At 48.2% G+C, this 25,149-nt stretch overlaps 1 long non-coding RNA gene across 4 annotated transcripts in view; it reads left to right on the plus strand.

Annotated features, from left to right (window-relative positions):
* The window catches only part of LOC137633444 (uncharacterized), a 58,361-nt gene extending 34,737 nt beyond the window's left edge, over nt 1–23,624 (plus strand). For 2 of the 4 annotated variants that reach the window (XR_011042220.1, XR_011042221.1), the window contains 2 exons: nt 14,153–14,427; nt 23,469–23,624. This is a non-coding gene — a long non-coding RNA (uncharacterized lncRNA). The remainder of the gene's footprint in view (nt 1–14,152; nt 14,428–23,468) is intronic. The other 2 variants (XR_011042222.1, XR_011042223.1) reach the window with 1 other exon arrangement.
* The last annotated feature ends 1,525 nt before the right edge of the window (nt 23,625–25,149 follow it).

Consider the following 25,149-nt stretch of genomic DNA (forward strand, 5'->3'; position numbering starts at 1 on the left):
TAATTGCTTCTGGGGCTCTCAACTGGCTGTTTTAATCCTCTAGATAATTGGTTGGACAATCGTATTCTGCGAGGGTTTTCTGGAAAAAGAAACGTTTAGCAGTTTCTTGATAACTGTAGCAGTATTAGTTGTCGGTTTATTCGGCTGATTCCACTTTGTTGTTCCCTCTAGACAGTTTTTCTTTTCTTTGACAACGTAATCCTAAGAATATTGGAAGTCATTAGTATCGATGTGATCCGTTAAAGGAAAAAGTTTTTGCTGCCAACTTCTTTCCTTTTCTGTCTTCCCATTCCTGAACGTTTACCTGATTTTGCCGTTGTTGCTATTGTTGTTGTTGTTGTTGTTTTTATTTTTATTTTTTTTTCTCCCCAGTTGGAACATCGTCGTCAGCCTGAAAGACCTTTCAAGGAGAGCTGCAAGTTTCTCCTCCTCCTTTGCCTCAATCTCTCTTCTTCGTCTCTTCTCTCTGTAGGTCGGGATGAAGGGGTCCCAACCTTCATTTTCCTTCTATGAACTAGGAAGTTCAAGAAGACTGACCAATTCGAGATACTTACATAATGCTTACTTTTTCTTTTTCCTTCACCAAAGACAGAGAGAAGACAATGAACATGAGCGCACCCTCGTCCATTCACCCGAGGCTGGGATTCGCGCCCACTACAAGCTACTGTGCACGCTTGCACTCCTACAGGAGCTTGCCCTCAACTATGTGTGTTTACTCCTTGCACGCTCCCTTTTCTGCTCTCACTCTCTCCTGTGCATGTGCGAGCTTTTATAAGTGGAAGAATGGAAGTTCTCCAAGAGGACATTCTTAGAGTATCCCCTCACCTGTTCACACATCCGGAAAGTCCTGCCTGCAATTAAAAAGTGACGTTACTTAACTAGTGAGTGTGTGAGCAGGGCGACTAATCCACCCCTGCTAGTACCCCCCCACTAACTAGTGGTGGGTAGTTTTACTGTACTGTACCTGGGTAAAAAGTTTATTGGCTAGTTTTCAGCATTCACTGAAATAGTATCCACTGTAAAGAGCTCAATGTTTGTATAGTCTTTTTATTGTTTATATATGACATATCTGTTTTTGACATTGTTAATAGTTTATATAGGACATATCTGTTTTTGACATTGTTAATAGTTTATATAGGACATATCTGTTTTTGAAATTGTTAATAGTTTATATAGGACATATCTGTTTTGACGCTGTTACTGTTTTTAGAATGATATATTGTTAATTTATTCTCATCATTTATTTCCTTTCCTCACTGGGCTATTTTTCCCTGTTGGAGCCCTTGGGCTTATAGTATCTTGCTTTTCCAACTAGGGTTGTAGCTTGGCTAGTAATAATAATAATAATACATACATACATACATACATATACCAAAGGCACTTCCCCCAATTTTGGGGGGTAGCTGACATCAACAAAGAAACAAAACAAAAAGGGGACCTCTACTCTCTACGTTCCTTCAGCCTAACCAGGGACTCAGCCGAGTTCAGCTGGTACTGCTAGGGTGCCACAGCCCAACCTCCCACATTATCCACCACAGATGAAGCTTCATAATGCTGAATCCCCTACTGCTGCTACCTCCGCGGTCATCTAAGGCACCGGAGGAAGCAGCAGGGCCTACCGGAACTGCGTCACAATCGCTCGCCATTCATTCCTATTTCTAGCACGCTCTCTTGCCTCTCACATCTATCCTCCTATCACCCAGAGCTTTCTTCACACCATCCATCCACCCAAACCTTGGCCTTCCTCTTGTACTTCTCCCATCAACTCTTGCATTCATCACCTTCTTTAGCAGACAACCATTTTCCATTCTCTCAACATGGCCAAACCACCTCAACACATTCATATCCACTCTAGCCGCTAACTCATTTCTTACACCCGTTCTCTCCCTCACCACTTCGTTCCTAACCCTATCTACTCGAGATACACCAGCCATACTCCTTAGACACTTCATCTCAAACACATTCAATTTCTGTGTCTCCATCACTTTCATTCCCCACAACTCCGATCCATACATCACAGTTGGTACAATCACTTTCTCATATAGAACTCTCTTTACATTCATGCCCAACCCTCTATATTTTACTACTCCTTTAACTGCCCCCAACACTTTGCAACCTTCATTCACTCTCTGACGTACATCTGCTTCCACTCCACCATTTGCTGCAACAACACACCCCAAGTATTTAAACTGATCTACTTCCTCAAGTAACTCTCCATTCAACATGACATTCAACCTTGCACCACCTTCCCTTCTCGTACATCTCATAACCTTACTCTTACCCACATTAACTCTCAACCTCCTTCTCTCACACACCCTTCCAAATTCTGTCACTAGGCGGTCAAGCTTCTCTTCTGTGTCTGCTACCAGTACAGTATCATCCGCAAACAACAACTGATTTCCAAATTTGTCCTTTTAAATATTAAACTTAGCCGGTGATTATATAATAGCTGACGTCTCGGACGGCTCGACAGAAACACAAAACTCGCGAGCGATCGCCGTGAAGGTTGCGGGTGTGCCCACCAGCGCCAACTATCGGCCAGATACCGCATATACATGTAAACAGCCTCAGTTCTTCTCTGTCGGTCTTGTCGACAAGTTGATTCCGCTCGCTGTTAACCTGGAGTTTTTTCGTCATTCTTGGTGAAGTACTTCTTTTTGGTTTTGAGCTTTCGCAGTGACATGTGTTTTTCTCTTTAATTAAAACTCTTGAACCCTTTTTTGGATAGCATTTATTGTTGATGACTTTGGATTGTTTTTGGATTTTCTTGGGCTTTTCAAAATGGCTGACCCTTCTCCTATTCCTAAATTTCGTAAATGTAATGCTAGGGATTGTAACAAACGTCTTCCAAAGGCCTCTCTCGACCCACATACCGTGTGTTCTAATTGCTGGGGTAAAACCTGCCAATTAGGAGATCGGTGTGATGAGTGCGTGGTACTTTCGGAATTCGACTGGCTAGAGTTTGATAAATATTCTCGTAAGCTTGAGAGAGATAGGGTGAGGAGAAGCTCCTCTAGGTCGTTGAATTTTTCCTCCTCCCATGCCCCTGAACCTAATCCTTCCCCTGTAGTAGTTGTACCTGAACCTTCTACTAGCACTCATGAACCATCTATGCGGGATATGTTGCTTGCCATTCAAGCTTTGGGCGAGAGAGTTGAGTCCTTAGCATCGGACCGTAATCAACTCATGGCGGATGTGAATGTGTTAAAGTGTCAAAGTGCCAATTCAGAAAATCTTGGGGATAAAGTGATTAGTGCGCAAAGTGTTTTCAGTGTTGCGACCGAGGGTTCGTCTGTTCGTGCTTGTCGTTCTCCTAGTCCGAGACCTCTTTCAGGCTCCCATGCACCAGGGAGAAGTAATGTCGTAGGACTTAAGGGGACTAGAGGCTTTAACCAACGAACAGACGTTCCCTCTATGGTATCGGGCGTATCTCGTCAAGACCGCACCTACCATAAGACGAGCGAGGCTGTTTTCTCCTCGTCATCCGAAGGCTTCTCGCGAAAGAAACCTTGGAGCAAAGTTTCTAGACCCTTAAAGCGGAAGTCAGTCCCTTCAGGACAAGTCCAGCGTCCTGGCTGTAGCCATTGGGACAGCTCTGACCCTGTGCAGTCATCGGAAGACTGCTCGCCGCCTAAACGAAAGCGTAACACGGGCTCCGAGAGTCTCAGTAAAGGCATTGTTTTGCCGTCATAGACGTTACCATCGTCTCGGCCCGTACCGACTCCCGTTGATCCTAAATGGGTTGTCCTGCAGGATATGCAGAATAAGCTTGCCTCCCTTATGGAGGAGTATACCGTTGAGCAGGTTCACGATGATCCTCGCCGTTACGCTGATCGAGATCCTGGCCGTCAGCCGCCCAAACAAGCCTTTACTCGTCCTGTTGACGTTACGAAACGTGATGTCGGTAGTTTGTCACGTCAGTCACGTGACTTGGAGCCTCACTCGATGCAGTCCCGTGTTGACTTTCAGCCGCTGCCGCAATCTCGTGTTGACGTTCAGCCGCTACCGCAAGCTCGTGTTGACGTTCAGGATGTTCGCCAACCAGCTCAGTTGCCTTGTTTTGACGTTGAGCGTCAAGCACCGCAGTCAAGGGTTGTTTTAACTGCTCAATCTAGGCAGTCAAGGCAGTCTCGACTTGACGTCGAGCGTCCATCAACTCCTGTTGTTGTTGCTGGTCAGTCCTTTCAGCAGTTACATGACTTAGCTTCCTTGACTGCTTCTGATGCTCCTTTGCGTGTGGACTTTGCTTGTCAAGCATTGCCACCGCGGCAGGTCTCTCCCTTACTTGAGACTCATCAATTGTCGGACGAGGTTCCTTCAGATGAGGATGTTGCTGATCCTCCGCCTACTGATAATCCTTTGGATGTTTTGTCAGACGTTGAAGAGCCTAAGGCTGCGCAACCTTCTATGGACTTTAAGAAAATCATGATGATTTTTAAGGATCTTTTCCCAGACCATTTTGTTACTGCTGCTCCTCGTTCGCCTCCGTCAGAGTTTGCGCTAGGCTTAGCTGCTGCCAAGCATTCTTTTACTAAGCTAGTGCTCTCTCGCTCTTCTAAGAGGGCTTTACGTCTACTAGGCGACTGGTTGGTTACCAGGAAGAGTTTGGGGAAGACGGCCTTTGCCTTCCCTCCTTTTAAACTAGCTTCTAGAGCGAGCGTCTGGTATGACACGGGAGAAGTTCTCGGCTTGGGAGTCCCTGCCTCTGCCCATGGTGACTTCTCAAGCCTCGTAGACTCTCCCCGTCGCCTGGCCATGAGACGCTCTAAAATTTGTTGGTCCTCCTCGGACCTTGACCATCTCCTTAAAGGGGTTTACAGGGCCTTCGAAGTTTTTAACTTTTTAGATTGGTCTCTAGGAGCATTAAGCAGGAAGATCTCGTCTGCCGACCAGGATGTTTCCGTGCTTATTATGTCTTGTATGGACAAAGCCATCCGCGATGGCTCCAATGAGCTCGCTGCCACCTTTACGTCTGGAGTCCTGAAGAAGAGGGAAACCCTTTGCTCTTTCCTTTCAGCAGGAGTTACTCCCTGTCAAAGGTCGGAGCTTCTCTTTGCCCCCTTATCGGCTGCCTTGTTTCCTCAACAGCTGATCAAGTACATTGCTGCTTCGCTTGTACAGAAGGATACACATGACCTGATGGCTACTTCTGCTCGCAAGGGAGCTCCTTCTTCTTCTTTTGTTGTGAGGCCCAGAATTGATACTCCTGCCACTAGGTTTATCCCGCCCTTTCGTGGCAGAGCCCCCAGCAGGGGAGGCGCTCGTGCCGACGGAAAGAGAGGCAAGAGGAGAGGATCCAAGTCCTCCCGTGGCAGAGTCTGACTGCCCACGTCCTCAGACAGCGGTAGGGGCCAGACTGAACAACTTCTGGCAGGCCTGGGAGAAGAGGGGTGCAGACCAAGAGTCTGTGTTGTTGCTCAAGGAGGGGTACAAAATACCTTTTGTACGCAGACCTCCTCTAGTAACAGTTCCTCTAGACCTCTCTCCCAGGTATCGAGAGGAGTCAAGAAGACAAGCTCTACATCAGCAGGTGTCTCTGTTGCTAGAGAAGGGAGCGGTGGTGAAAGTCTCGGACCTTCAATCACCGGGATTTTACAACCGTCTCTTCCTAGTCCCAAAGCATACGGGAGGTTGGAGGCCAGTGCTGGACGTCAGTGCGCTCAACGTTTTTGTTACAAAAACAAAATTTACGATGGAGACCACGAAGTCCGTCCTAGCAGCGGTCAGAGAGGGAGACTGGATGGTCTCTCTCGACCTGCAGGATGCGTACTTCCACATTCCTATTCACCCAGATTCTCAACCGTATCTGAGGTTTGTTTACAGGAATGTGGTGTACCAGTTTCGAGCACTGTGCTTCAGCCTCAGCCCTGCTCCTCTCGTGTTTACGAGGCTCATGAGGAATGTGGCAAAATTCCTTCATTTATCGGGAATTCGAGCCTCCCTGTACTTGGACGACTGGCTTCTCAGAGCATCGTCCCGTCATCGCTGTCTGCAGGACCTTCACTGGACGTTGGGTCTGGCAAAGGAGTTGGGACTGTTGGTAAACTTAGAAAAGTCTCAACTGATTCCATCCCAGACGATTCTCTATTTGGGGATGGAGATTTGCAGTCTAGTTTTTCGGGCTTTTCCGTCTGCCACCCGAATAGAGCAAGCCCTGCTCAAAGTCCGACTCATGCTGAAAAAAGACCGTTGTTCAGTAAGAAGTTGGATGAGCCTCGTAGGGACTCTGTCATCCCTGGAGCAGTTTGTCTCGCTAGGGAGACTTCACCTTCGCCCTCTCCAGTTCCATCTAGACTCACACTGGAACAAGAGCAAGACTTTAGAAGCTGTGTCAATCCCGGTTTCCGAGCCAGTAAAAGCATGCCTGAATTGGTGGGACAGCAACATAAGTCTTCGAGAGGGTCTGTCCCTGGCAGTCAAGAACCCAAACCACGTGTTGTTCTCAGACGCGTCGGATTTGGGTTGGGGAGCGACTCTGGACGGTCGGGAATGTTCGGGTCTTTGGACGTCGGATCAGAAGAGCATGCACATCAACGGCAAGGAGCTGTTAGCGGTTCACTTGGCCTTGATGAGTTTCGAGAGCATTCTTCGAAACAAAGTGGTAGAGGTCAATTCAGACAACACCACAGCATTGGCGTACATCTCCAAGCAAGGAGGCACTCACTCCCACACACTGTTCGTCATCGCAAGGGACCTCCTCATCTGGTCAAAAAATCGAGGCATCTCCCTGTTGACAAGATTCATCCAGGGGGACTTGAACGTCTTGGCAGACTGTCTCAGTCGGAGAGGTCAGGTGATCCCCACGGAATGGACCCTCCACAAGGACGTGTGCAAGAGTCTTTGGGTGACTTGGGGTCAACCCTCCATAGACCTCTTTGCCACCTCGTTGACCAAAAGGCTCCCGACCTATTGCTCGCCAGTCCCAGATCCAGAGGCGACCCACATAGATGCGTTTCTACTGGACTGGTCTCACCTGGACGCGTACGCATTCCCACCGTTCAAGATCGTCAACAAGGTACTGCAGAAGTTCGCCTCTCACGAAGGGACAAGGTTGACATTGGTTGCTCCCCTCTGGCCCGCGAGAGAGTGGTTCACAGAGGTACTTCAATGACTGGTAGACGTTCCAAGGAGTCTTCCTCTAAGGATGGATCTCTTACGGCAGCCCCACGTAAGGGATCTTCATCAAAGCCTCCCCGCGCTTCGTCTGACTGCCTTCAGACTATCGAAAGACTCTCAAGAGCTCGAGGCTTTTCGAAGGAGGCAGCCAGAGCGATTGCGAGAGCTAGGAGAGCTTCTACCATCAAAGTATACCAGTCGAAGTGAGAAGTCTTTAGAGACTGGTGCAAGTCATCATCCATTTCCTCTTCCAGTACCTCTGTAGCCCAAATTGCAGACTTTCTCCTACATCTGAGAAATGTTCGCTCCCTCTCAGCGCCCACTATTAAGGGCTACAGGAGCATGTTGGCATCTGTATTCAGACATAGAGGCTTAGATCTTTCCAATAATAAAGATCTCCAAGATCTCCTTAAGTCTTTCGAGACCTCTAAGGAGCGTCGTATGGCAACTCCTGGATGGAACTTAGACGTGGTCCTAAGGTTCCTAATGTCCGACAGGTTTGAGCCATTACATTCAGCCTCCCTGAAGGATCTCACCCTCAAGACGCTTTTCTTAGTGTGCTTGGCTTCGGCTAAAAGGGTCAGTGAGATCCATGCCTTCAGTAGGAACATCGGCTTTTCCACAGATAAAGCCACATGTTCACTTCAGCTTGGTTTCTTGGCCAAAAATGAACTGCCTTCTCGTCCTTGGCCTAAGTCATTTGATATACCTTGCCTGTCAGAGATCGTAGCTTGAAAGAGTACTGTGTCCAGTTAGAGCTCTTAAGTTTTATTTAGCTCGTACCAAATCCTTACGAGGTGGATCTGAGGCCTTGTGGTGCTCAGTTAAGAAACCATCATTGCCTATGTCAAAGAATGCTTTGTCGTATTTTATTAGATTTTTAATCCGAGAGGCTCATTCTCACTTGAGTGAAAAAGACCGTTGCTTGCTTAAGGTTAAGACACACGAAGTAAGAGCTATAGCAACTTCCGTGGCCTTTAAGCAAAACAGATCTCTGCGAAGCATTATGGACGCGACCTTTTGGAGAAGCAAGTCGGTATTCGCGTCATTTTACTTAAAAGATGTCCAGACTCTTTATGAGGACTGCTACACACTGGGTCCATTCGTTGCAGCGAGTGCAGTAGTGGGTGAGGGTTCTACCACTACATTCCCTTAATTCCAATATCCTTTTAATCTGTCTCTTGAAATGTTTTTAATCTTGTTTTGGGTTGTACGGAAGGCTAAGAAGCCTTTCGCATCCTTTTTGATTTGGCGGGTGGTCAAATGTCATTTCTTGAGAGCGCCCAGATTAAGGGTTTTGATGAGGTCCTGTTGTATGGGTTGTCGCCCTGGATACTTCAGCTCCTGGGAGTCTTTCAGCATCCTGAGAGGATGGCTGGGCTTCGTGAGGAAAGCGGACTAACAAAGCAGAGTAATCGTCAGAGTCAGCTTCCTTACCAGGTACCTATATTTATTTGGGTTTTGTTATGATATAACTGTCAAAAACTCTAAGCATATACACCGTAAACTGTATTAATACTGGTCTCTACTCACCACCATGGGTGTGAATCAGCTATTATATATTCACCGGCTAAGTTTAATATTTAAAAATGATATTTTGATTATAAAATAAATTTTTGAATATACTTACCCGGTGAATATATAAATTAAAGGCCCTCCCTTCCTCCCCGATAGAGACCCAGCGGAATGAGAAGAACTGGAGCTGTTTACATGTATATGCGGTATCTGGCCGATAGTCGGCGCTGGTGGGCACACCCGCAACCTTCATGGTGATCGCTCGCGAGTTTTTGTGTTTCTGTCGAGCCGTCCGAGACGTCAGCTATTATATATTCACCGGGTAAGTATATTCAAAAATTTATTTTAGATCAAAATATCATATTTTACTACTCCCTTAACTGCCCCCAACACTTTGCAACCTTCATCCACTCTCTGACGTACATCTGCTTCCACTCCACCATTTGCTGCAACAACACACCCCAAGTACTTAAACTGATCCACCTCCTCAAGTAACTCTCCATTCAACATGACATTCAACCTTGCACCACCTTCCCTTCTCGTACATCTCATAACCTTACTCTTACCCACATTAACTCTCAACCTCCTTCTCTCACACACACTCCCAAATTCTGTCACTAGTCGGTCAAGCTTCTCTTCTGTGTCTGCTACCAGTACAGTATCATCCGCAAACAACAACTGATTTCCAAATTTGTCCTTTACAACACGTACCTTACAGCCTACACTCATGTGCTAAATGTCTCTGCAAGTGAAGGAGTTCATTGCATGAGAACATCTGTTCATTTTGTGGTATATTACATGAGGCATATTGTTCTTGAGGTTATACAAACCTTTCATCTTTTTCATCAAAAGTATTGTCTCTGCCAAAGGTGAGATCTCTATTGGATCATTAACAACTCAGTTTGGTAATAACAGACCGGTAAGGGAACTCACTCACTCGCTCGTCTGACTATGTCAAGGTCAATTTGGCTTTGGCCACATCAAGGGTTGATGTAGATGCTGCTGTTCTTACCTCTCTCCTGCTGTTGACTCTATCTTTTTTATTTATTCCTTTGGATAATTCATTTCCTGACTGTTCCACTTTGCTATGGAAGGGGTAACAAAAGTCCAGGCAAGCCAGTTGTAGTCGTGGGGACTTGATCCCCGAGGACACGACCTCTCTCTTGGGATAGGTGGATGGTACCCGTGTGGTTCCCGCAGAGCCATGGTAATGGTACTGGCCATTCTGGTAGCCCAGTAGCTGTGCCCTGGTGGGTTATGCTGTCAACCCCTGTCACTCCAACAACACCAGTAGCGAGGCTAGAGGGCCGGGTAGCCTTTGCTGATCCGTCTACTCCGGTAGTCGGCCGGAACAGATGGGAGCTTGTCTTTTGGTCTGTTTTCAGGCATGATGAGAAAGTTGTTGCGGCTTCCTGCTTTCGCATAGACTTACTTTGGGAAGAGAAGGTGGCACCATTTGATGACATGGTAGAGGTTTTGTGGAGAATGTGGGTCGAAGGGCTTTTTTATTGTGCCCATGGACACGATACCATTCGTGTCCTTCAACCCTGACCTGTGGTGCTGGGTTTACTGTGTCCTGAGTCTAGAGCCACGCTGTCCCGTGCCGGAGTTCTCCTTCCATGGCCCTGTGCTTGCCAGGCCTTTGTCTTCTCCAAATTATGTGCCTGGTTCTGTCCTTGGGATGGAATAGATGTAATCATGAGAAGAAGCAGACTCCGTAGCATGTGGCACCACCTTCCTTCGCTGCAGCGGACGACAGCACTCCAGGGCAGGAGGTCGTGGGGATGTTGGCCTGCGGTTTGATGCCCACGGAGGCTGCCTACCCTGAGTTGGAGAGTTCTTTCCTGGAGGTCATGGCACTCATCGCGAATGTAACAGGGGGAGGCTACGGTGGTTCCACCAGCGGGGAGGACATCGGTTGTCTATCGGCATTTCGGTGGCCCTCTTGAATCGAAGCCCTGGTTGGCCTTGCATTGGACCAGGTGGATAGTCAGATCTGTGGATCTGGAAATTTGTTTGGTTCAAGCAGGTCCAACAAGATAACAGGATCTTGCTCTCTAGGCTACGGAAGTTTTTTCATGCCAAAGAATGCCACGTCTTAGCCGGAGTTTCCACTCTGAAGGGGGCCCTCCCTTTATAGAGACTCAAGGCTGAAGGTACGTCCTTATTGAGTGCTGAGTTGACGGTCACTTAAGTTCAGGATGGAAAAAGTAAGGTCTGTGCTGTCTTCCATCAGAGAGGAAGACTTCAGGCTTTCCGTAGATCTGAGAGATGCATACTTTCAACTGCCTGTTCATCTGACTTCTTGGAAGTACCTCCACTTCTCCCTCAATGGTACGGTGTACCAGTTCAAGACTGTCTCAGACTATGTGTGGCTCCCCAGGTGTTCACTCAGGTGTACATTGTGGTAGCCGCTGGGACCCACTCGTGAAGGATGAGACTGCTGGTGTATCTCAACGACTGGTTGATCCTGGCCTCTTCAAAGAGACAGTTGCTTCAGAATCGAGATCAACTTTTTGCACTTTGCCACGATCTGGGGATTGCGGTAAACTGGGAAAAGTTAAAATGGCATACCCAAGCAGAGGGTGTGAAGTACCTGGGCATGCTGATAGACTTGGCAGCAGCAGACATTTTCCCATAGACGATGGCATCGGCAAGCTTGGGGAGGTTGCACGACTGTTCCTGTCAAAGACAGTTGCTCCAGTTTAACATTGGCAACATCTCAGACATCGGTCTGTATAAGAGTAGCTTATTCTCCTAGGGTTTTTCCACCAGATATCCCTTCAGTAGTGCCTGAAGGATCACTGGGTAGCAAGCAATCATCTCCCGTTACCTCTTGTGCCAGTATCACAGGAGGTCCGAAACGATCTTGCCGGGTGGCTCGACAAGAACAATCCTCATCAGGAAGTGCCACTCGACTTCTTAAGTCCGAATCTTCATCTGTTTTTGTATCAGGAGTGTGGTCCAAGGAATACAGGCATCTGCACATCAACGTCCTCGAGATGCGAGTGTCTTTCCTCTGTCTGCAAGTGTTCCAAGAAAGTTTGAGGAAGCACTTGGTAGTGCGAGTAAGAAGGCATGTTCTAGCGCTTCCCTCTGCAAGTTTGTGAAGCAGATGCTTATTTGGGCAGGGTTTCACCCTGTAGCATTGTCAGCAAGGTGCATTCTGGGCAAGATGAATGACCTAGTCCACACATTCAGCCATCAGGGCCAGGCTGCAGGAGCAGAGTGGTCTCTACAGCCTTTCGTGGAGGAAAGGCTTCTTGCCCTGTGGGGTTCACTGGGGATCAACCTGTTTGCGATCCATGGGCAGTGTTTGAAGAAGCCTGGCAACACCTCTGCGATCTCATGGACATTTACACCTTTCCCCCATTCACCCTGATTTGGCCAGTAATCACTAGGGTGTTGATTATGACAGGAATCGGAATGACCTTGGTGGCTCCAAGATGGCCACAGGCCAAGTTGTATCCTGATCTGCTAGCTCTTCTGGTTGAGGTCCCAAGAGAACTACCCTTATGGCCACCTCTTCTTTGTCGGCCACACCTGCACAGTTACCACTCGCCCTTAGAGTCTGTATCTCTTCACTGTTGAGCATCTCCTTTGAGCAAAAGGCTTTTCACGAGACATTACACATGAGATGTCTAGTTATCTCCAGAGGTCCACTGCATCCGTCTACCAGGCTAAGTGGGCCATATCCTGTGATTGGTGTCGTAGAAAGGGATTTCTTCGTCTTCCTTCATCGGGAAAAACATCTCTCAGTTGTAGCCGTCAAAGGGTACCTCCAGGCCTAGAGTGTGGTGTATACACTGGAAGATATAATCCTCTTGGCTTTTCAGGAGCTGTCAATGTTCATGAGGAGCTTCAAACAATCTTGCCCACCCTGGGATCTTAGGCCCCTGTAGTGGGATGTGACCCTGGTAATCAGGTTTCTTACACGTACCCCATTCGAGCCCTTGAGGAGGACTGAATCAGAAAGGGATCCGACCTCGAGACATTCGTCCTACCTGCCTTACTGTCGACTAAGGGAGCGAGCGAGTTGCACGGTATTTTTTACGTAGCCAAGGAGGTCTCCTTTAGTTTTGTGCCTAATTTGTGGCAAAGATAAAGGATCTGGCGGCATAGGACCCCAGGTGTGAATCCTCCATCCCCTCCCCCCAGGAGATGTCAGGTGGTGGTGAAGACGAGAGGATCTCGTATTCCGTAAGGTCTCTTGGGTGTCGTATGAAGAGAACCCCACACCTCAGGCCGGAGTGTAGGAATCTCTTCGTTGGGTTTGGCAGATCTAAAAAAGAGCTGTCAGGGAACACGGTGTCTTTTCTGGCTTCGTGAGCCTCAACAGAGAGCTTACTCTCTGTCAGATGAAGTCAGGGGTATTGCCCCAACTCTCCCTACTTTCAAATGAAACCGGTCAGTGGGCCAGGTGAGGAAGGCAGGTGTCAGGGAAGGCAGACCACCTTCACATCCTTCTACATGAGAGTATGTATCCGCAAGTCTCTTGAGTTCTTGATACTTGGATCTGTGGTGGCTGTTCAAACCGTTGTGTAGTAAGCCCAGCTCCCTTATGAGGACAGATTGCATCTCGTCTATGGTATCATTTTAACAGAAGTTGGAAGTGAATGTAGTATAACTGTCTCTTCTCCTTTTTTCTTCTGCCTCTCTTGTGGGGTCAGCGATTGAAGTGCTGCAAGCTGGTCAGACAAGATGCTGGTGAGTAGCACTTCAAACTTCTGTGTAACCAAAGAGGTAAATCTCCCCATTCTTCATGTGAGTTTTGAGATGGCGAATCTAATACCAACCCATTACTCATTTTCCTGGTGTTGGACTCTTGCTGATATGTCATTTTGGGGAAGTGTCTCTTTGATTTGGTACAAAACAGAAATATGTACGTCCCAGGACCTACCAGTTTGTCATCCCTACGATAAACGGATAGGAGGCCATAGTGTCTCTGCTTTGCTTCTCCACAGAACAAGCCTTGAAGACATTCAGGGAAGATACAGAATCCTCCAGGGGGTTCTGAGGGGCCATCTGACCATCCAAGCAGGCAGTGAGTCTCCATAAGCAAAGGACGAGGGTTTGTATGTCACAGGGGAACAAACCATCCCTCTGAGTCCTGGGTTGAAGCAGCAAGATTGAATAGAGAAGCGACTGTGGAAGGGGAGGGGCTTTGCGATGCTCATTATCCACTTCAACAACTGATTCCAGCTCGCGCCAAAGTGATCTCCCAAATTGGACTCAGGTTTTTATGAATAGGAAAAATACAAATTACTTTTAAGATTTGTTATATTTTATCATTGGTCGATTATGAATTTCGTTTTTATGTATTTTTGAGACTACCTTTTGATTGCTGGAAAAAATGTTCCCATTATCATCTGTGTTCTGTTTTTGGAATTATTTTCAATTTTGGTTTCAGTGAGCATTGTTTGAGATTGATTGACAATTGAGCAAAAGATTATGTTTTCATCTGCAATGATTATTGATCTCTGATAGAAACTACGTATTATTCAGACTCATTTTCTTCCAGCCCGTCCTGGCTTTACCTGTTCCCGTACAAGATGGTACATTGGTCGTTGTCACGTCCATCGTGGATGGCCGCTGCTGCGTACGCAAGAACGGGTAGCGTCCCGGAAGGCGTCGATGACAGGTCTGGTTTGCGTCAGTCAAGATCAGCTGGCTGATGTCTCTGGCCATTCCTCCTCCTCTGGGCCAGTTTAGAAGAAGTCTGAAGAGAGAAGGCCTGTTGTTTCAAGAGATGTCAGTGATGGGGTTTACTCCCTTGTCATCTACATGGTCTCCAAGGTGAGTCGTGTCTCCTCGTATTCTCTTGCGCTTCTAATTTGTTCCGTAACTAGAATACAAACCTTAGCTATTTAATATGGGTTATTACTATCGGCGTTGCTGAAATGACGAGCCACTAATTTTTAACGAGGGTTTACTACCCACACCTCCAGTTAGTGGGGGTAGGGTAGGGTAGCTTGCTACCCCCCCCCTCTCACACCTGTGCTTGAGCTCACTTTGCTCTTGGCTCGGATGGTAGTCGGACGTGTCCGCTCTCATCCTCGCCGTCATTTGGCTGCCATTTAATTTTTTTGTCTTTTTCTTTTTCTAGTTCAGTTTGTGAAGTTGGCCTCTGTGATTATGTGCACCTGCCCTGTGTTTCCCGACCGCCCCTGTGGAACATTCATGTCGGCGGTCGAGACTGATCCTCACGCCCTTTGCCCTTCTTGTAGGGTCCAACAGTGTGATAGCAACAACAGGTGTAGTGAGTGCAGGGAGTGGTCTACCTCTCAGTGGGAGAGGTTTTCGCGACGATGGAAGAAGTCCAAACGGGATATTTCTCCTTCGAAGGTTTCTTTGAAAGGAGAAAAACCCAAGGACTCTTCTTCCGGTGCCCAAACCTCCTCGGAAGCTCCCACTCGGTCGGTCTCTTTCGAGAGACCGTCGAGTGGTAGCATAGACCGAAGCACTGTTTACCAATCTCGGGGCTCGAGAGATGACGTTGCTTCCCCTAGCGAAGCAGCTCCACCTATCCCCCCGGGGGAGGATATGTCACTAACCCCCCTTTTTCAGCTTTGGTCCTCCTTGGGGCTTACAGGTTCGCCCTCCAAGGAGGTTTTGCTTAACTACATCCGATTGGGTGCCGCCGTCGAGCAATCGCCGCCGTCACCGGCAGAGGTTGATCCTCTGTCTCTTGTCGACGTTGTAGTCTCAGAGGTATCCAATGCGGTATCACCCATCACCTCTGCCTTTTCAAACCCTACAGTTGCTGACGGCTTAGTTTCTCCCGTCTCTGTTCAACCTACGAGAGAGAAACTAAGTCCATCGCCAGTCTCTCCTGCTGGTGTTTCTTCCCCTCGGGGGAGTTCACTTACAGAGACTCCTCTTCGGAGGACTGCAGAAGGTCAGCTTGCTGATCCAACGGCCCCCAGAGGACGCAATCGTCGGAAGGCATCTTCGCCAAAAAGGCCTTCCTTTAACTGCGGTGAGGAGGCGCCTCTTTGGTTCATCACCTTCGTTGCAGTCTACCACAGAGGAGCCTCGAGACCGATCACCTATCACTGTTCCTGCACTGGTCCTGGACCTTTCTGCAGATCGTTCGCAAACTCCTTCAGTGGAAGGTCGTCCTTTTAAAGGACACGTCGACCTTCCACCTGATAGACCTGCCCACCTGCCGTCACCTTTTTTTACATAGGTCTAACAAGGCTTCACCGGAGCGCGCTAAGGTGCGCCAATCAGATACGCGCTATGCGCCAACGAAACCTGACGAGCGCTCTTTAGTAACTCGTCAGGCCCCATCTCTAAACCCTAACACAGGGCATCAAGGGCGTATGCGCCAACACGCGCACACGTCCCAACAGGAGCATAGCTCCATCACGCGCTACGCGGGCCCTCAAGCACATACTCGCCCATGTTCTTCTGCGCGCCAGATCTTGCTTGAGCCTAAGTGCAAACATTCCCCTACACGCTCGCGCCCAGCTGTGCGCCAATTCTCACCTGCGCGCCGTCAACGTCTTACGCGCCAGCGCTCTCCTACACGCCAGCGCTATTCCGCGCGCAATCAGTCTCCTGCCCACGCTCGAACGCGCCCAACAGCTAACTCTCCTGCGCACCAACGATCTACTGATCTGGGCGCTGCTGGAAAGTCAACAAAGCTGGCTTCTCCCACACGCCAACTAGTACCATCGTGCCAGCCTTCTCCTGCATACATCTGCGAAGATACGCGCGCGCGCCCCGCACGTTCTCGCCTATCCTCTCCAACGGATTCGCGCCAACGTTCTATCGCGCGCCCACGCGCCTCACATGTTTCAACTGCGCGGCCGCGTGCTAGGGATCTTTCTCCTGCGTGCGCGCCCTACGACTGATACAGGCACGCATGAACTCTCACCCGCGTGCCCGCGCACTCAACGTATTGATCCTACGCGTCCGTGCGCTAATACTCTTCCGCGCGCGTGTGTATGCACCAATGGTCTCCCGCACGCTCGCTCGCGCACCAACAGTCTCCCGCCCACGCTCCCGATCGCCCACAGTCTCCTGCGTGCCCACAGTCTCCCGCGCGCCCACAGTCTCCCGCGTGCCCACAGTCTCCCGCGTGCCCACAGTCACAGTCTCCCGCGCGCCCACAGTCACAGTCTCCCGCGCGCCCACAGTCACACACTCCCGCGCGCCCACAGTCACAGTCTCCCGTGCGCCCACAGTCACAGTCTCCCGTGCGCCCACAGTCACAGTCTCCCGCGCGCCCACAGTCTCCCGCGCGCCCACAGTCTCCCGCGCGCCCACAGTCTCCCGCGCGCCCAAGCAGTCTCCCGCGCGCGAGACTGCTGAACTACACACGGCAAAGTCGCCATCGCCTCATTCCCCTCCCCGCAAGCGCATACCACCGCCCAGTGTGGGAGAAGGGAAGCATCTAGAAGGGTCCAGGATTCCAAAGCCATCACAGGTGAACCCACCAATGATGAGGACTCCTCCCAGGGATCCTTCAATTCCTGTCCCTTCAAAGGGTATATCTGACAGCGCATCTGTCAGCCAATAGCCCTGGTTCAGTGCACTGATCAGAGCCATAACGCAGGCTTTCAAGCTTGTCCTCTCTTAATTAGGGCACAGATCCATGGCTGCTTCTACCCTTTTGAAGAGAAAAAGAGGAGTTCCAGACGCGGTAACTTCCCCAAGGGCGAAACTGACTCCACGCAGACCTTTGAGGCAGGTTCCTTCTTTTCCCCAGACTGCCTCTACTTCCTTTTCGGACGAAGATTTCCCGTCCCCAGGGGAATCACGCGAAGAGGGACTTTCCCCCATCGCACCAACGGGGGAAACCTCTCCTCGCGCCGAGGTGTCTACTCAGTCGGGGATTGAAAGGAACATGCCACCCTCGTCAATGTTGGAGTCCTACATCCTTCCAAGGAAGGAATCCAAGGACTCCAAAACATTGCCGAAGTCCTCTACTAAGAATAGGATGGAGCCAGCTAGCCAATCAAGGAACGTCCGTGACTCTCCCCAAGAAGAGCCTTTGGGGACAGAAGGAGACTTCGCTGCAAGTCCTACAACAGGAGGAGACCAGCAAGAGTCAGAACATGCGTTTTGGCAAGGTCTGATTCGAATGAGGGCTCTGAACGGGTTTTCCGACCCAGAGATCCCTATTCGAGAGGGAAAAGACACGGTCTTGGACCGTGTCTTTGCTACTCAGAAACCCTCCAAGACCAGTGCAGCACTGCCCTGGTTGAGAGTACCAGGGATAATATCTCATAACAGCTCTCCGAGATGTCCTCCTCCAACCGTTCCGGTGCCACCAACAAGCTCCTCACACCTCCTCACGTACAACAGAGGTGTCATGACACTGGCAATTCATTTAAACATTAGTATTCAAGAGGTGGGGTACACAAAGTTGAATTTGTATTGAGCAATGTATTTTCACAATAAATCATACACAGGTGTGAACACTTTTAATCAAGTCTAAGAATTTCAATTTTGCAATGTTATTAGATAAAATACGTGCTCTTCATTTCATGGTAGCGATTTACAAAAGACAACTTGGGAGAAAAATGGTCAGGGGACGAAGACTTAACATTTACGTCAGTACAGTTTTCAAAGGCAATATAAAAGTCCAAGATTAAGTCTAAAAATGAGGGTTTTGGTTATGACGAGCAAAGTGGCAATAATTGTGACAACTTATCAGATTGTTGCGTTAGGCCCGACTGATCTATGTCCTGCGGGCATCGTAAGGCTTCACCGGCATTGTAGGGTGTGCCCTCATGACAAAAGAAGAGACTGACCAATCATAGCCCCCTTCGTCACAGTAATCCAGATACAACCGGTAGCCCTACGCCCTCCTGAGCCGTTGTTCCCTCAAGTCCGGCCTTTCGACTCCCCCACAAAATCTGCAAGATAAGGAGGGAGGCAGAAGACCATTCGTTGGCAATTTGGCATGGAGACAACCTCTTCTCCAGTGGATGCTGATAAATCACACTCCCCCCAAGCGAGCCGGTGACCAGGGGTCATTCACATGACCACAAACAGGGTGTACGTTACAGAGGAGGTACTTCAAAATCCTTGAGGAGCCTTGTTTAGCTCTTCCTCTTCACCACTCGCTGGAAGAGCTAACCAGGGGAGTCCCTCTTGAGAGAGACTCCAACCGGTAGGTCTCGTTCTCGGCAACCGAGATCCTCAACCAGGAGAAAGTTGCGAAGTGTGCTATGCACTATCTGGTTGGGGACCTTAGGTATCCTGATACGTTCTGAGGACTTCTCCAAAGAACGTACCAGGAAAGCTATGGAAACCTTCCTTCTCTCAGGTATTCGCACGATCGAGTTTCTGGCCCACCAAGTCTCGAACTTGTGGGCAAATACCATCCTGAAATGTCGGGATGCAGTAGCTGAGAGATTCCATCAGAAGGTCCCTAGCACCGAGATCAATAGGCTCAGACATTCCTCCCTAGAGGGATCTGTCTTGTTCGAGCCTAAGGAAGTGGATCATGACGCTGAGAGGTGGAGGAAGTCTCATAAAGACTCCCTCCTTCATAGGGCTTTAACATCTAAGCCCTATAAGCCTCCAGCACCACAGCAGTCCCGTCCAGTCAAGACCACTACGAAGGCAACAGCAGCGAAGACTATGGTGTCTAAGCCCTTCCTGTCAAAGAAAGGAAAGGCCAAAAGTCCTCCTGGGGAAGCAAAAATCCTACTAGAGGGAGCAGCCGAGACCGCAAACGCTAGGATAGGCAGTCTCCCAGCATTTCCACCAGTGGCGGGATGCCTACAAAGTTGCTTAAACAGGTGGAAGCAACTTGGGGCCGATTCCTGGACAATCTCCGTGATCAGTCTAGGATATTGCGTCCCGTTCATAACTCTCTACCTCCCCTGACGACGAATTCAGTGTCATTGAACTCCCTTGCCATGTGATCGGCAAGGGGGCAAGCCCTTCGGGCAGAAGTCCAGACCCTGTTGAAGAAGGGCGCTCTCCAAGAGGTCCTCGACGGATCCCCAGGCCTCTTCAGTCGACTCTTTCTTGAAAAGAAGGCATCTGGAGGCTGTAGACCAGTCATCGACCTCTCAGATCTGAACAAGTTTGTCAAACAAACTCCGTTCAGCATGGAGACGGCGGACACAGTCAGACTAGCAGTAAGACCGCAAGATTTCATGTGCACACTGGACCTAAAGGACACGTACTTCCAGATCCCAGATCATCCGTCTTCAAGGAAGTACTTAAGATTCAGCCAAGACAACAGAATGTACCAGTTCAAGGTGCTGTGCTTCAGTCTCTCCACAGCACCACAAGTTTTCACCAGAGTGTTCATCCTAGTAACATCTTGGGCACACAGGATTGGCATCCATTTCCTCCGTTGTCTGGACGACTGGTTAATCCTAGCAGACTCAGTGTCAACCCTTCTTCAACACCGAGACAAACTTCTGAGACTTTGCCAAGATTGGGGATCATGGTAAATCTCGAGAAGTCTTCACTGCTTCACACTCAAAGACTGGTATACAGTACTTAGGCATCTCTCCACAAAGCCTTCCCATCAGACAACAGGATAGCAAGGCTGAGGAAGGTCGCAAGACCATTTCTCAGACGAGAACAACTTCCAGCCCAATCGTGGTTACGTCTCCTCGGTCACCTTTCATCGCTGGCCCGTCTAGTTCCCAATGGTCGCCTCAGGATGAGATCCCTCCAGTGGCGACTCAAGTCCCGGTGGAATCAAGCGTACGACTCCCCGCACATCCAGATCCCCATGGGACCTGCAGAACTGACGGATCTCCAGTGGTGGGTGGCAGACAAGAACCTATGAAAAGGAGTGGATTTTTTCGTCCTCCCCCCGGATTTGATGCTGTTTTTGGACGCTTCAAAAAAAAGGGGTGGGGGGCCCTCGTGCTGTACCACACGACCTCAGGACTCTGGTAAGTACCTCCACATAAATCTCCTAGAGATGAAGGCGGTCTTTCTAGCCCTTCAGCAGTTCCAACAGTACCTGGCAAGTCACTCTGTGGTGGTGATGAGTGACAACACCACAGTAGTTGCCTACATCAACAAGGAGGTACTTTTTCGCAGCAACTATCCCATCTAGCATTAGAGATACTGAGAAGGTCCGAAATCCACTCGATACCACTATCGGAACGCTTCATTCCGGGCGAAAGGAATGTGCTTGCTGACAACCTGAGCAAAGCATCTCAGATAGTGAGTAACGAGTGGTCTTTGGATCATCTAGTAGCCAACAAAGTCCTGACTTTGTGGGGTTCTCCAACTGTGGACCTTTTCGCAACGGCTGTACTGTTCCCCAGTCACAGATCCCAAGGCTCTCTGGCAAGATGCTTTCCAACAACGGTGGGACAACATCGACGTTTACGCCTTTCCCCCGTTCTATCTGATGAGGAGGGTACTCAACAAGACCAGAACATTGGTCAATCTTTCAATGACCCTCATAGCTCCGCTATGGTATCACGCAGAATGGTTCCCGTACCTTCTGCAACTCCTAACGCAGCCACCAAGAGAACTCCCTCCACGACGCAATCTCAGATAGTAACGAGTGGTCTTTGGATCATCTAGTAGCCAACAAAGTCCTGACTTTGTGGGGTTCTCCGACTGTGGACCTTTTCGCAACGGCTGTACTGTTCCCCAGTCACAGATCCCAAGACTCTCTGGCAAGATGCTTTCCAACAACGGTGGGACAACATCGACGTTTTTCGCCTTTCCCCCGTTCTATCTGGTGAGGAGGGTACTCAACAAGACCAGAACATCGGTCAATCTTTCAATGACCCTCATAGCTTCGCTATGGTATCACGCAGAATGGTTCCCGTACCTTCTGCAACTCCTAACGCAGCCACCAAGAGAACTCCCTCCACGACGCAATCTACTCAAACAACCACACGCCAACATCTTCCACAAAGCCGTAGGTTCACTATGGCTTCATGCCTGGAGACTATCCAGCATTTCCACTCTTAGAGAGGATTTTTGCAACAAGTTGCGATCAGGATGTCTGGACACCTGCGAAAGTCTTCAGCAGCAGTCTACCAGGCAAAGTGGAAAGTCTTATGTGGTTGGTGTCGTGGAAGAGGTATCTCTCCACTCGAGGCCACTATTGCAACAATAGCGGAGTTCCTCGTGTATTTTTGTGAAGAAATGTGCCTTTCAGTCTCGGCAGTGAAAGGCTATCGCTCAGCCTTAAGTTTCGCCTTCTGGCTGAAAGGAATGGACATTTCCTTATCGCTAGAACTTTCTCTACTCATACGTAGTTATGAACTTACCTGCCCTCAGTCAGAAGTGAGACCTCCCCCATGGAACTCGGTTCGAGTTCTCAGGCCTCTTACGAGACCTCCCTATGAACCATTACGCCGGGCATCAGATCGCCACCTAACCTGGAAGACGGTGTTCCTGCTAGCTTTGGCCTCTGCCAAGCGAGTCAGTGAACTTCATGGTCTCTCGTATGACATTGCCCATTCAAGGGGATGGGGGGAGGTAACGTTCAGCTTCGTCCCTGAGTTTATTGCTAAGACTCAGAATCCAGGAGTAGCGGATCCTCGATTCGACTCCTTCCAGATTTCTAGTCTCCGTACTGTAACAGATGACCCAGACCATCTCTTACTATGCCCAGTAAGGAGCTTGAGGCTGTACATCAAAAGAACAGCCGCATCCCGTCCTTGTGTGCCAGCACTATTCGTCAGCACAGGAAGGACTAAGAGGAGGGTCACCAAGAACACCATCTCAGCATGGATTCGCCGGGTCATTGACCTGGCACTGAATCCAGACCCTCCTCCATCACGTCACCCCAGAGCACATGATGTCAGGGGCATAGCTACGTCCCTGGCCTTCAAAAGAAATTTTTCAGTGACGCAGGTTCTTCAAGCTGGGGTGTGGAAACGTCAAACGACATTCACATCCCACTACCTGCAAGACATGACCCACAGAAGACTCGATACGTTCTGTATCGGCCCTGTGGTGTCTGCACAACAGCTGGTTTAAAACCTCAAGCTCCTTATTGGACAAGTAGCAGAAGGTTGAGGGCATTATTACCCGGTTTTAGTCTGCATGAATGAAAAGGTTTGACTGGCCCTTATTCTTTTCTTCATCATCCCCTCTCTTGGGGAAAGCAGCATTCTGTGTTCTCTGCATAGCTGACCTCAAACCACTGCAGGTAATCCATGCTCCTTTGTGTTCCTAGTATCAAGATTAATACTGTCACGTCCCCATACCCTGACGAGGTGGTTTTGGGAAAGTCCTAGTCTACAAGTTTCCATCTAAAGAACTTCAGAGCTTTCTAGGACGAGTCACACTCCTTCATACCTTCACACACAGCTTGTGTAGGCCGCAGACCTTGCGTAGCAAGGTTTTAGCGAGGTGCAGGGACTCCTTATTTCTTGAGTGCATACACACTCAAATAAGGAGTCCCCGGGCGAAGCCAAAAGCCAGTACTGGCTGGGACGTCCACCCTTCCTAATGGGTGAGTCACCCCTATTAAATGGCATGGTTTATATTCCAGTTACGGAACAAATGACAAATTCGTAGATAATTTGTATTTTTCCTAACTATACAAACCTTAGCTATTTAACCAAACTTGCCCGCCAGCCCTATCCCTCTTGAAGTCCTACCTCCAAGCAAAGTGAGCTCAAGCACAGTGTGTGAGAGGGGGGAGGTAGCAAGCTACCCTCCCCTACCCCTGCTAACTAGCGGTGTGGGTAGTAAACCCATGTTAAAAATTAACGGCTCGTCATTTCAGCTACGCCGAAAGTAATACCCCTATTAAATAGCTAAGGTTTGTATAATTAGGAAAAATACAAATTATCTACGAATTTGTCATATTTGCATAAGTTTCATGATATATTTATGTTTGAGAGTACAGTCTTGGGACTTTTTGCTCATAGGTAACTGCTGAGGAATTGATGGAGCTAGCAGCTAAAGCTGGAGAAGTTCGTTATGTGCGTCTTGGATTGGAGTGTAATGGAACTAAAAATGCATTAGTGGAGTCTTCTGAGCAACCTTTTAATAATATCAGCGCTGAAAATGCATCATCAGGAATTCATGGGACAGCCCATCAAGTAAGTATTTTAATGTGTGATGTAAAGTATGTAGAACTTCTAGTTGTTCTTATGCAAATAGGTTTATAATGGTTGAGAGAGGGGATTTTGTTTGCAATCAGGGTCTGGTACGTTTACTGCAAGGTATATTTGTTCCTTCCTAGTTTATGGTTGTCCATTGAATCGATGACGAATACTGCTTCCTTAACCCTGGATAGGTACGATGGGTCGTTTGCGACCCCGAGCGTAAAAAAAAAAACAGGTTTTTCTCACGTGACTCACCCCCGTGACTGAATTTGTGGGTGATCGACCTGCAGGAGGTGTCTCCCCTACACGCTCTAGTAGTGTCCAGATGTGCATTGCTGTAGCTGTACTCCTTCCCCGATTTCTGAGACGCGTCGGGGTCGTTCGCGTCCGAGTTTACCCTTCTAAGGTAGTTTGCATAATTATCAAAGTTATTACGTATTATGAAATTGTCGTAGAATGGTGCAACTTGTATAGGTTATCAGTTGTGGAAAGTCTTGGTGGATTGTTTGGCTACCATGTGCATGTTTTTTTTTTTAGTTAAAATGTCGTTCATCACCACGAGGACCATTTTACCGCGAGTGCCCCTTTTTCATTTTTTTTCATTTTTTTGCCAAGTCATTTTTCCGTAAGATATTGCCAAATAGTGTCGTAAAACTTTTGCTTGTTTAGTGTTGGAAAGTGTGTCTAGATGATCTGGCTACCCATGCATGACTTTGTTTTTGTCAAATACGACGTAGTTATTGGTATATTGGGTATTTAACTGCGGTTACCAATTTCTGTTTTTTTTTCAATATTTGTAAAAATTACTACGTAGTAAGGAATTGCCGTATATTATTCATTTTTTTTTCATGTTTATGTGTTAGAAAGTGTGCCTTGATGGTTGGGCTAACACGTGCATGTCTTTTTTTTTATCTGAGATGTCGTATAATAGAATGTCGGGCATTTTACCGCGAGTGTCCCTTTTTCATTTTTTTTCATTTTTTTGCCAAGTCATTTTTCCGTAAGATATTGCGAAATAGTGTCGTAAAACTTTTGCTTTTTTAATGTTGGAAAGTGTGTCTAGATTATCTGGCTACCCATGCGTGATTTTGTTTTTGTCAGATACGACGTAGTTATTGGTATATTGGGTATTTAACTGCGGTTGCCAATTTCTGTTTTTTTTTCAATATTTGTAAAAATTTACTACGTAGTAAGGAATTGCCGTATATTATTGATTTTTTTTTTCATGTTTATGTGTTAGAAAGTGTGCCTTGATGGTTGGGCTAACACGTGCATGTCTTTTTTTTTTATCTGAGATGCCGTATATTAGAATGTTGGGCATTTTTCCGCGAGTGCCCCTTTTTATTGTTTTGCATTTTTTGTCTTAGTCATGTTACCGTAAGGAATTGGCAAGTAGTGTCGCAAAACTTATATTTTTATAGTGTTGGAAAGTGTTTCTAGATGATCTGGCTACCCATGCCTATTTTTTTTTTAGCCAGATATGGCGTATATATAAGTATGT

This window comes from Palaemon carinicauda, chromosome 43 (assembly GCF_036898095.1).
Source record: "Palaemon carinicauda isolate YSFRI2023 chromosome 43, ASM3689809v2, whole genome shotgun sequence".
NCBI classification, from domain to species: domain Eukaryota; kingdom Metazoa; phylum Arthropoda; class Malacostraca; order Decapoda; family Palaemonidae; genus Palaemon; species Palaemon carinicauda.